Consider the following 13,109-nt stretch of genomic DNA (forward strand, 5'->3'; position numbering starts at 1 on the left):
ACACCAGAAGAATGCATTGGATCACATTAAAGATGGTTATAAGTCACCATATGGTAGCTGGGAATTGAACTCTGAACTTCTGGGCAAGCAGTCAATGCTCTTAACCACTGAGGCATCTCTCCAGCAAACCACTTACTCTTAAATCCTTCCTCATAGTTATCATTCAACATAACCTATCCCATTACTTAAGTGCCAGTGAATTTCTGCTGGTTACGTTTGGATTACCCTAATATGTTTAACACTTCCAATAATCCATTTTAAAAGATTCTGTCTCCTTGCCTTGAATAACCCAAATTCTGTATTAGCTACTATACATTCTGATTTTCTCTAAGGAATTCCCATCTTTCCATCTCTGTAATACCAATCTTTGGCAGTGGTTCTTGTAGCTAAGACTTGCTTATATATCTTTATCCAGTCTCATCTATATGCTAATGACTCTCCAAACCCATCTGTCAATCTCTGCCATCATCCTGGCTAGAGCCTTTTTTAGTCAGCTGCCACCTTATCTCTTTCAATATCCTGTAGTCATTTCAAATTCAGAATATGTAAAATTAGGATTATCCCTTTGATTTCCTAAAACTACTATTCCTACATGAAAAATGAATACCTGGAATATAAATTTTGATAAAAATAAGGGAAATTAACTAACTTAGGTGTGCATATCCCAGTGTATTTATTATAATTTTAACATTGAAAAATGAAGTTTAGCATTCAACCTATTTGTATATGCTTGAAGCAAAGACTATCCTATGAAGACATTAAATTAATATATGGCCCCTCCTGCTTTCTAAATTCAAATAAGATTAAATATAATCTGACTTATTTATTAATTTGATTGTCAGTACTCAAAAATTTTGTATTTGTTATAAATAAAGGAAAGTCTTAAGGCCTTTAATCTTTTTCTCATGTTAATTAAAAGATAAATGTGATCTCAGATGACTTCTGTATCTTTCCAATGACTCTATTATCTTTTTAATTTAGTACTTGTGAGTATTTTCCCTGCATATCAGTATACCTTGTGTGTGCTTGGTGCTTTTGTAGGCCAGAGGAGAGTGTTGGATCTCCCATAACAAGCATTGCAGATAATTATAAACAACCAAGTGGGTGTCAGGAACCAAAGCTGGGTCCCTTGAAAGAGCAGGAAGTACTTGTAAGTACTTGATATATCTCATCTCTCCAAACCCTGAATATATTTTCTTGCATACATAAGTAGAGGAATGATTAAAGTGGGTGTTGGGAATGAGTGGTTCTAAAAAGACTATCCTTTTCCTTCTAGAAAATATAAAGATTGAAAGTGCTGGAGGCAATAGACTTCACTTCCACGAGTTGAAATCTCAGGTTTGCATCAACAGCAGCTTCTCCAGCTACTGTCTTCCAGTGGCTTACACATTTAACATCCTCTTCTCCTAGAATTCTTGATGTACTCTGTCTGAAGCTGATGTGGCAACCGGAAGAAGTTATTACACCCTTGGGTTCCAACTGTCTTTGGGAGATACTGGCATTCTGATAGCTCTCCAGGTTCCTCAATACCTTTTTGAACACTTGAGGCTCTATTAGACAGTTTTCTTGAAGGCTTATGTAATACCTCAATGGTATCTCTCAACTCAAGCTTGGTGATGCACATGTTCAAGTGAAATTCAACCTCAAAATCTTTCTTGGGCACTAAATTCCCAATTTTAAATTATTTTTCTCACATATATGTATAATTATTGAATAAAGTAAGCTTTATGTTTTCCTTTTTATTTCAGTAAAGTCCATTGTGATATTAGCATTCCCTAAACAACATTTTTGTGACTGAATGATTTCTTCAATATTAATTTTTCTTTAGGTTTTGATTATGTTTTACAAGCAACATTTCAAAGTATTTCATTTAGTTGCTTGTGTGTGTTCTTAGACAAAGACACATTTGAAGTACACTTTCCTGGAATTTTAAGTAATGAAAAACAGTAACAAGCAAGAACAAGAATGAAAGTTAGCAAACATCCCATTGATGTATCTGGTCACATTTGCAGGAGATGACTCACTTTTTTGCAATGCATTCATGAAGTGTGAAAAATAATCAAATATGTACCCCAAGAAAGTAATCAGAATATTATTGCATTTACATTGAATGGAGAATTTTGATTTTTTTCTCTAGGAAACCAGGTTTACAAAATCAATGCTATCAAATATCTATACAAGAAGAAACATATTGAGAAGCAACTTAAATATTATTAAATAGTTTTTAACATGAGGACAAACAAAGTGAAATAACACAATTGAAGGGAAAGGCTGGGGAAAAAATCTCAGAGCTATGGTTTCTTTATTTGTAGTTTTTTCTTCTCTGACAAGCCATGAAACATTTTAGGTTTTGGGAGCAAGTATGATCGAAAGAGTGACTTCAAGTCTCTGTAAAAATGAGTCATTTCCCTTGGATACCACAGCCATAGGCATTCCCTTTAAATTCACTTACGGATGAGTAACCCTGTCCAAGTCTGACTTCATTGATTTTGATGCTTCTTGAATTCTTGGAACATGCATTTCTGCCTCTTCATCTGTGTTAGCGGCCTTGAGATCCTTGTAGGCATCATCTCATAACATTGTAGAGCATTTGGAAATATCAACCCTGAAGAATGGCAAGAATGGAATTTGAAATGATTGAATGGAAAAGGAAGCTGAGAAGTGTTGTTAAAACTATCTCCACTCTTCATGGGCATTTCTAGTTACTGGTTTCCATATTGTTATTAAACAGGTGTCTTCCCATCTTTCTCACAAGTCTGTTTGGAAGCCATACATAAGGCAATAGAACTGATAGCTTCCAGGAGGTTTTGTGATTTTTTTTCTTTTTCAATTAATGACTTGAAAGAGTCTTTAAGGAGATGACAATGACCCCACTAGACATCAATAAACAAAAAGCAAAAGACCAAGTGCAAGCAATATGCTACTTCTTTTGAAGTTGTTGGCTAATGAAGTCCTATAGAGCCAATACAGGCTATTTTCAGTGCTCCGTGTTATCCACCAGAACTGGAGAGTAGAAATCTATTCCTGAGCATAACTCATGCTTTAGTTATAGAACATAGAAAAACCAAGGTTGTAGTGATCTTGGAGATTCATCTCTGTGATCCCTGTGAACTACAATAATGGGCATTACAAGACATGTCGACTGGTTTCTGATAGGATCTAAGTCCCTTTCCATAAGATAAAAACCTATATCTAGTAACATTATCCAGACAAGAATGTGCAATTAGATAGACATTAAGTCCTAAGGAAAATCTACTATTATTGTTCTGTTAAATAGACTTAGTATTAAATCTACTCTGATAGATACCATTATCCTTATAGATTAATATTCACTTAGGCATCACCCCAAACCATTTTCTTTCTTTTATTTAAAACATATTGACATTTATGAGAAACAATAGCATAGTGTTTTATGTTATCAAAAGTAATTATTCTAATACATAAAAGTGTCAAAATTATTAATTTTCTGGTTATATTTTCCCACACCACAGTTTGCCAGAAAGCAAGGAGGGGTCAATGGGAAGGTTTGGAAGAACGAAAGGGAAGAGGAATAGTGTAGTTATATTGAAATCTCAATAAAATAAAAGGAATAATTAAAAATATACTTAATATGTTAATTTTAATTGAGGAATTTTGGGGGGTGTATATTCTAATATCTTTAAAATACAGTGAAGACATTTCTCTGATTTCCTTAAGTGACTATTCCCAACTAAAAAATTACTTTCCTTCCAACAATTTTTTAGGGTATAAAGGTATATTCAATTGAATAGTTTATCTTGAAAGTTACATTTTTAGTTTTTATAAACTATGTGTGTTTGTTATGTGGCTCTGCTAATTTGTATTGAATTGTCTGCCATTGATGGCCCTTCAAGTGCTTCACTGGGACTGGCATTTCTGAATGAGAGTCTTCCTCCGTTTACATTTTTTTCTAATACATAATCATATTTCATGCATATTTGATTCTTTTAAACTTCAGAATTGAATATCTGGACTGAAATGAACTAAGGTATTCTATTGACTTATGAACTGAGTAGGTATTAGGCAACATTTCAAACTTACATAATATAGTGACTCTTGATTTCCTACGGTGAGGTAGGTTTCACTGCATGTTGGGAAGATGACAATCACCTCATATGCAGGTTCTATGCAAGGAAAGAACCTTGCTCAGTGGTAAGAAGAATTCTGCTTTTCTCGTGTCCATGGGACTTCAGTGTGGAAAGTTGAATTTGAGAACCAGTCAAGAGCTAAAATAATTTATAATGTTTGCAGTCTTTTGCATCATTGTTGCTATTAGGAAGAATTATTTTAACCCTTTGTATTTCACATTTGCTGCTGTGTTGTGTGTTTCCATTAGCTACATCCACCAGTGCCATCACAAAACCACATGTTTGCTTTTTCAGGGTAGAAATTGTGAACCGTATCCCTTTGTTCAGATTTTTAATTGAACTCTAAAAAAGAAAATCAGGAAATTACATCACCAATAATTTTTTTACATAGTCTGTCAGGTGGACATAGATAAGATAATATCTCTAACATCATTCATGCTTTGAAATTTTTGGAAACCATTATTGAACATATTGAATAATTATTGAGCATTCTTTTGTCATGGTTAGAAGGCAAAGAAGAACTAAGTTTACTCACACTCACGCTAAAGGATGAATTATCAAAGTTCAGGGACTATTGAACTCTGCAAGCTCACTCCAGCCTCTTCTCCAGATGATCATCCAAATTCACTACAATTGAAAGTCTCAAGATTAGTGGAGGTGAGAGCCACCATTCTGGCCTTAATTACAATAATGCTTAGGAAAGCACTATGTATTGACATGCACTAAGCAGCAATGCTTTTAAGTTAATGATAAGAAATGGTTTGGGTGATTGTCACAATGACTGGGCTGAAGATAACAGCAAAGATAAAGTCTTTTCTTGATGAACTTTTTTTTTGGACAAATAGTGCATCAATAGTTAATGGTGGCTTATTGTGAAAAATATACCAACCACTTTCCTTCTAGTCTCTCATCTAGTACTTGTAATGAGGCTTGAAAATCTGTTGCTAAGTATTGACAATCAATTGTATAAAAACTTAATAAATAAAACTCATTGCTTTTGGGGGGGTGGGGTGATTTCCTGAAACAAAATAATAATCCCATTGTTTAAAAAGTATATATGTTTTGACATATTGATTGATCTCCCTTTTGCACTTTATACTTTGATAGCTACTTATGAACTGGTCTCATGGTCATACTGGAATTTTAAAGGGGATTGAGTTTTATCTTTAAAAGCTTTCAGTGTCTGATGCAATTTCAATTTCTGAGATAATCCAATCATCACCTATTTCAATTGCATAGAAGAACATAAAACAATCTTTCCAATAATATAATCATAGTCTACAGATCATTCTAGCGAGTCTTTGCAATTGGCCTAAGAAACTAATGCTCACATTTCTGCATTCTTAAGCAGCAAGTAAAAATGCTTTAAATATTTGAACAAGCTGAAAACTTAATTCAAAATTTGCTTTTGGGGACATGAACTGCATCTTTTCTCACTAGAGTGGCCAAGCATCAGCTAAACTGCGTTCAAATAAAGAAATCATAGGTTTTGACCAATTAAGCTTTCTCTGGAATTAACTTACATTTTTTCTACTTCCCTTTTATTTTTCTACCTATGAATAACTGCACCAGAGCTTTGCAGATGTACAGAATCTGTCTTAGATTCCTGGGCTATATGTTCTGTGAGTCAGGTTTTTTTTTTTTCCAAATTCTTTAATTCAATTTGCTAAAGGGCTTTCTTGGAAGACTGTTAAGGATGTTTATTTCTTACTGTTTCTTCCATTTCTCTATTTTGAATAAATTCTGGATTAACTATAATGAAATCAGGCTTCATTCCATGACCACACTGTCATTCCTTATCAAATTTTCATTAGTATTTTCAAACCTTAATTATAGGACAAAATTTAATACCACAATTCTTTAAACAAAACCAATAAGATTTTCAAGGACGGACTATGATTACTGTAATTAAAAACCCTGTAATTTTTTTTGGCAGTGAAAACAACTTCAGCCTAATAGTATTGTTTCTTTAAACACATTAATTCATTAGAGCAAATGCAATAGTAGTTGAGAGTTTTTATCACACATTACATATTTAATGTGCCTTTATTCTTTCACAATGAATTCTGTGATTAACTAACATTGTTAAATACTGGGCATTGCAAATATAGCATCATTTACAAGATAATAAAGCTTAATTCTGTTTTATACATATATCAGTTGTTGTAAATATCTTCTCTTAATCAACCTTAACCTAAAGTTAGAACTTGTTTTGTCTGGGAAAAACAATATTCCAACTTTAAGAGAGTAAATTTTAAAGGTGTACTCTTATGACAACGTGAGTCAGTGTCTGCTAATGATGCATACTAACTTACTAAAGTGCTGAAGTAAATTCAGGAAAGATTCGATTTAATTTCCTTCCCTTGTGATCTTTTGATTTTCAACTATATGAAAAGGAAAACTATATTTTTCTACTTTAATATGTTACTATATGAACCCTCAGTATAAACAAGAACATTTTCATGTTTCAAGGCCTGTTCTTGCAGGTTATCCTGTAATTCAATTCAGTCCTGAACTATTCTGATGTAATTCAGCGTTGAGTGTCAGGTAACATGTATTAAGATGTCGATCCTACAAGGCCTCCACATGTACAGATGTCAGTAATAACAGTAGGTGTTTTCTAATTCTTTGTACTGCTGGGTGCTCAATGTGTGACAACATTGAGATACCCTCTATTCCCCTTGTTTGATCCAGCTTCCCGTTTGTCACATTGTGTGATAACTTTTTTTTACTGATAACATCCCATTTCAAGAGAACAGTGTAAAAGATGCTGTACTTTTTAATAATCTTGCTTGGCATAAACCAGAGCTTGGATAAGACTTCTGAAACCCAATATTTATCTTCTATTTCCTATCCATTTCTGATGCTGTTTAAAACAAAACAAAGCAAAGCAAAACAAAAACAAACAAAACAATACAAAACAAAACAAAACAAAACAACAACAACAAAACCCCAGCGTGACTGCTTCCCACGCACATACACTTGCATTCGTGCCCTCACTATTTCTGACTCCATCAGGCCATTGGAACCAGTGCTGATTTACCTCAGCGGCTCCATGCTGCCCCCAGTGTACTCAGGTCAGCGGCTGCAGAGACCACCTATCTCTCTTACTATGGACTCAGTTCATATTTCCAGCATCCACCCCCTGGTCTCAGTGAGGGCTACCCTGTGGTAACTCTCTGCTGCTGCTGCTCTGTTTACATTCCCAACATCCTCCCCCTAATAGTTAGGGTATAAACCTCCAACAGCCTGTTAAAATCAAGACTCAACAAACTGCAACCCAACAATCAGATTTATATGTTAAATTCTCATCCACAATACATCCACACAATAAACTTACAACCAATTGATAAGGATATAACCTGCCCACCTACATTAAACAGACACAGAAGGAACACCCATTCAGAGCCTGCCCCACATGTGGCCCATACATATACAGCCATCCAATTAGACAAGATGGATGAAGCAAAGAAGTGCAGGCCGACAGGAGCCGGATGTAGATCTCTCCTGAGAGACACAGCCAGAATACAGCAAATACAGAGGCGAATGCCAGCAGCAAACCACTGAACTGAGAATAGGACCCCCGTTGAAGGAATCAGAGAAAGAACTTGAAGAGCTTGAAGGAGCTCGAGACCCCTTATGAACAACAATGCCAAGCAACCAGAGCTTCCAGGGACTAAGCCACTACCTAAAGACTATACATGGACTGACCCTGGACTCTGACCTCATAGGTAGCAATAAATATTCTAGTAAGATCACCAGTGGATGGGGAAGCCCTTGGTCCTGCTAAGACTGAACCCCCAGTGAACTAGATTGTTGTGGGGAGGGCGGCAAGGGGGGGAGGATGGGGAGGGAACACCCATAAAGAAGGGGAGGGGGAGGGATTAGGGGGATGTTTGCCTGGAAACCGGGAAAGGGAATAACACTCGAAATGTAAATAAGAAACACTCAAGTTAATAAAAAAACAACAACAAAAAAAAAACAAAAAAAAACTGAAAAAAAAAATTTAGAGGTATTAGCACAAGGCCTTGGGCTCAACCTCTAGCACCACAATAAATTAATAAATTAATAAATAAATAAATTAAAAAAAGAAATCCATCCCAACTACCTTGGCAATACAAGACCACCCAGATCTGGGTCATCTTTGCCTTTCTCTATCTTGATTCTCCTTCCTTTTCTCTATCACCTTACAAAAAACTTTTTCCCTACCTTATTTTTTTTACTGTCTAATCATGGCCTTGACCCAACTGGTGCCAGCCCTCACCTGCATATTGTCATCAACCTTCACATTTCTCTCTTTTTCCAGGCCACCTCTAACTTGGACCTCGTCAATAAAGAACAACCTACTGGTTCGGTTATCTGCATTACACAGACTTTATTAGTTATTAACTCTATTTCCAGATTGTCTTCCTTTCCAGAGAATGGAGGATGGAGCTATCATCTTCAAGATTCCATCTAGCTCAGCCTTGCTTATGAGCAGGCTCTATTTATGAAGACATCAACAGTGGCTCCATAGCTATGGAGGTAGCTGTTAGTTGATTATTTGCTTAGATGAAAGGTCCTCGACTCAATTCCAGAGCAAGAACTAACCAAACAAACAAAACCAACAACACAAAAGCATAACAAACTGTTTTATTAGAATGTGTGAGATTTTTTCACTTGAAATATTCAAAATATTTGAAAAAAACTTTATGGCAGTTGCTCCTAACATTCGGGAAACCGGTGCTTTATGAGCCAGGTATAAAAAGAGGGGTTAAAGATCTTGAGAGTACAGTGTTAGGGAGAAACAGAGTGATTCCCTGACAGGCTGCAAACAGGCAGTTTGGAAGAATAGGCCTAAGTTGTTGTTCCCCAAAACTGGAAAAGTCCAAAACAAGTCAATTCTAGGAAAAATCACCCCTCACATGCAGCCACCACTTAGCCTGAGCCAACCACATGAGCACCCAATCAGGAGCTGTAGAAACTGCTGCACCACCTAGTGTGGGCCAAATATAATTAATTAATCAGCAAAACCCCCCAAATACTCCAGAGCCTAATCAATCACAAAGGTATTTATATCCCTGGAGATAGAGCCAACCAATTAAGGGAAAGGAAAGTAGAAGTCACCCACTCCTACCCTAACAGACCTTAGATTAACCCAGCAAAGTCCACACCTCTGTCTTCTGTCCTGAAGTATAGTAGACCCCTGCATGCAGGTTCTCTGCAGAATAACTGCTCTTTGCTGTTACGTACTATCTGAGCCAGGGGTATAGTTTTCACTAATCATGGAGCCTTATAGTCTCATATTGGAGGAATTGCTATCTTAGCTCAGGATCGAAACCTACAGTTGTTCTAAAATGGCTGCAACATGAAAGCTGTATATTATCTCCAAGGAAGTACATGCTTTTGCTTGAAACTTCTTGGTTGCAAGAGCCAAGGGCTTTGTACATGCTACTCTAGTGCTCTAACCTGGCGACATACCTTCTGCTCAAGCACAGATTTAATGTAACCTAAAATGCAACATACTAATATGTCTTTGGGCCATTACCACTTTGTCAGAGTATCTCATCCATATGCATTCATTTTCCTTTCCTTTTCACTCTGCCCCCTAAACTGCTTAGTCAGGCTTTGCCTTTCCAATGTAATTGCTCACTTGGTGTAGGTCCTGGCTGAAGCTTCGCTCTTCACGACCATGTCTATAATCACAGTTGCAAAAACTTCTCTCTTAATTCGTGTGTGCTTTGCCTAATTTATTCACAGTGTTTACAAAAACTCTTGGCTCTTAATTCTTCCTGTACACCTCTATGTTCTAATTCAAATGTATTAGGCCTCTGGTGTCTGATGCTATGCATAGCCCCAAGGTGGATATATATTAGAATGATGCCATAAACTCTCAGCAGCTAATGAAAATGGCATATTTTCATGAGTTCCATAGGATAAGAAAGTAAACGGTTATTTTCGAATTATGGTTATAGATCGATTAAAAGTACAATGGAGACAGGATAAATATGTCTTAAACCTGCTATAAATAGAAATGTTTATTTTCTAGTAAATGCAACATGCAAAAAATGAAGTTTTGCACCACATGTGACTTATGTGTACATGAATAATTTGTCCACTTAGGCAAGCATTAAGAGTCTTGATAAATAATGCTAAGAGTATTGATAAATATGTATAAGCATAACATCCAGTTTCAAGGAAGTGTTTTTCATGTCTTCATAGACATATTAATAAAATGGAAATATCAAATTATCACCCTTATAGGTCATAATGATCTATCTTGATTCCAAAACAACCATGGAACGATGTCTAGGGTTTTCTCAAACTAATTGTGTAACTTTCTTGTGTTTTCTACAAATGTGCATGTGTAAGAATTTTTTTGTTGCTTAAGGGACTATAAATTGACAAATTTCCTGATTTCTCTTTGTGAGAGCTATGCAAAATGTATAACATATAATGATGCTCTTTGAGCATGCTTGATTGGTTTAATTACCATAAACATGGTTGTTCATGAACATGTTCTAAGGAGAGGTTGCAGATGATCGAGGCTAAACTGAGTGATCTCATACAAACAAAGTATTAACAACAAAAGTCATGAATGTGGGAAGGGCATTTATAGAAAGGAGGGGGTTATTATGGAAGGGAGAACTACTATGGAGAATATAAATATATATTGGTGGAAAATATAAATAATAGTATTTACTTCATATATGTAGAATGTCAAGAGACAAAATAAATTATATTTTAAGAATTTTGTTTCATATCTTATGATTTTCCCCTTACAAAGGAAATATGGAATGAACAAGGCATGAGCTGAAAGGCAACTAACATTAAGGAAACAAAAATGAATTCAGATTGCCGAGAGTAAAAGTCTTCCACTTCTGTTAGCAACTGATGGCTAATGGCATAGCTTTTAACCTGCATATCTATGGCAGAAACCCTGCCGAAGTATGTAGAAGTTTTCCTAGTGGTAGGAATCCTGAGCTCTTGACCATGCAAAGCATAAAGGTTGAACTGGTAGACTAGAGGATTATACTTGAAGCCCTGCTAGGGGTCTATTGCTCCAGAGAGAGGAGTGATTCTCTTTCAGGATTCTCAAACCTATATTGGAAGCTTGTGTCTCTGGGCTTCAGCCTCTTGTAGCAGCAGCTCTTGGTAGCTGTTATAAACTTTGAATTTCAATGTCAATAAGCACCAGATAGAATGACAAACCACTTTCAAATGGGCCTTAGGAACTGGGTGGGATCCTCATCTCCACAAGGGATAGTGCTAATCTCTAAGACAGCTAATATTATAGCTCTTAAGCTTAAGATGTTGGGATGGTTAACCCTTGCATCTCCTAGTGATATAATTGGTGGGCTTCAAGGTTGAGACCCTTGTAAAGGTTGGCAGCCGTCTGAAGTCTTTCTATTTTCAGGGGTCAAGATTTCCTTCTCTTTGCTGTCTCAGTACAGTTTTTCACTTCACCATCAACTGTCCATTCTTTTCTGCCTTCCTATTACTTCTACCATTCCCTCCATCTGCACTGCATCTGCTCACTGCCCTTTCTGCCCTGATCAGTATCTGCAACTCTTCAGCTGTCCTCCTGTTGCTAGGCTACTGCTACTGCACCACTGTAGTTTCCATCATCATTTCTTTACAACTGGCCTCTCACCGCATATTTAAAGTAAAAGTAAACAGTAAGAGGCTGCTTGCAATAGAAACCTATCATTAGCATCAATGGTTCTTAACAATGTTCTAATTATGATTAAATCCTGCCCTAGTTCCCCTTGAAGAGCTAGGTCACTTCAATGCCATGTAAGAGCTAAACAACTCACTAGAGATCAGGACAAATCACTGAATTTTATATCAGGACTTAATACATACTTCTGATCAACTAAATAACCATTAAAGTACTATTCTCTGAGTAGGCGGGTTATGAACTAAAGAGGTTTGACATTTGCTTACTTTTCATGTAACTTTTAATTAATAATTTATACATTTTATTGGTTTACTTTCTGTTACATACTGTAATCTCACTCAGTATCTTCTAAAAAACAACAGTGTGTGTGTGTGTGTGTGTGTGTGTGTGTGTGTGTGTGTGTAAGTTAATATCAAGATGAACATGTAGAGATCAGAGCTCAACTTTCAGAATCAGTTTTCTCCTTTTACCTTGTGAACTCCTGGCATAAAACTCAGACTATCAGGCTTGTGTGGCAAGTACTTTTATCCAGAGAAATATTTCACAACCTTAAAAAACAAGACCATTTTTGTTTGTTTAATTCATGGTTCTGTGGGCCTGAATTTTGAAGGGAAAACCTGATGGCCAAGTTTTCATTTTATCACATAATTCATGAAGAGAGCTTGGTGTGAATATAAAATGAGATGATCTGCTGCCTGTAGCTTGTGAAAATTTTTCTTATGCAAGTTATTAATTAAAATCTGGGTCTGCTAGGCTTTGGTTCAAAGGGCTACCTCTGGATGTACAGAAGAGCAATCTGCATGACAATGAACAACGGAATGACATGTTGAAAACTTCAGTTTCCACCTTATAAAATACAAATATTCAGTTTGATAATGATGCCTATGTATGTTCAAATTTTCATTACTATTTTTCTTGAGCAACAGTTGTTATATTTACAAAAGAAGAATCCACGAAGAAAGATGAAAAGAGAATATTAATGTGAGAGAAATTTAAGTGTTATATAAAGCATAGTGATCATAGCTATCAAAGAACTTTTCAATATTTCCATACACATTATCATTTAATACACATTAGCATAGTCCAAGGAGATGTGTGTTTGCACATAAATAGGGATAAAGGGAACTATAAAGGAAGTTATTTTTCTTCAACTCTATGCTCTATTAGGCTATACTAGCCACATTGTAGACCCAAGTTTTTAATCACTGGTCTGCATTTCAGTTAATCCACAGACCCAAAGGAGCAAAATAACAAGAAGGGCCTAGGGGGGGAATAAAAAGAGTAGCTGGGGATGAATGGAGAGAGGCAAGGGGTGGGAGAGGGGATGGGGAAAGGAATGGGAA

The sequence above is a fragment of the Rattus norvegicus genome, chromosome 2 (genome assembly GCF_036323735.1).
Source record: "Rattus norvegicus strain BN/NHsdMcwi chromosome 2, GRCr8, whole genome shotgun sequence".
NCBI lineage: Eukaryota > Metazoa > Chordata > Mammalia > Rodentia > Muridae > Rattus > Rattus norvegicus.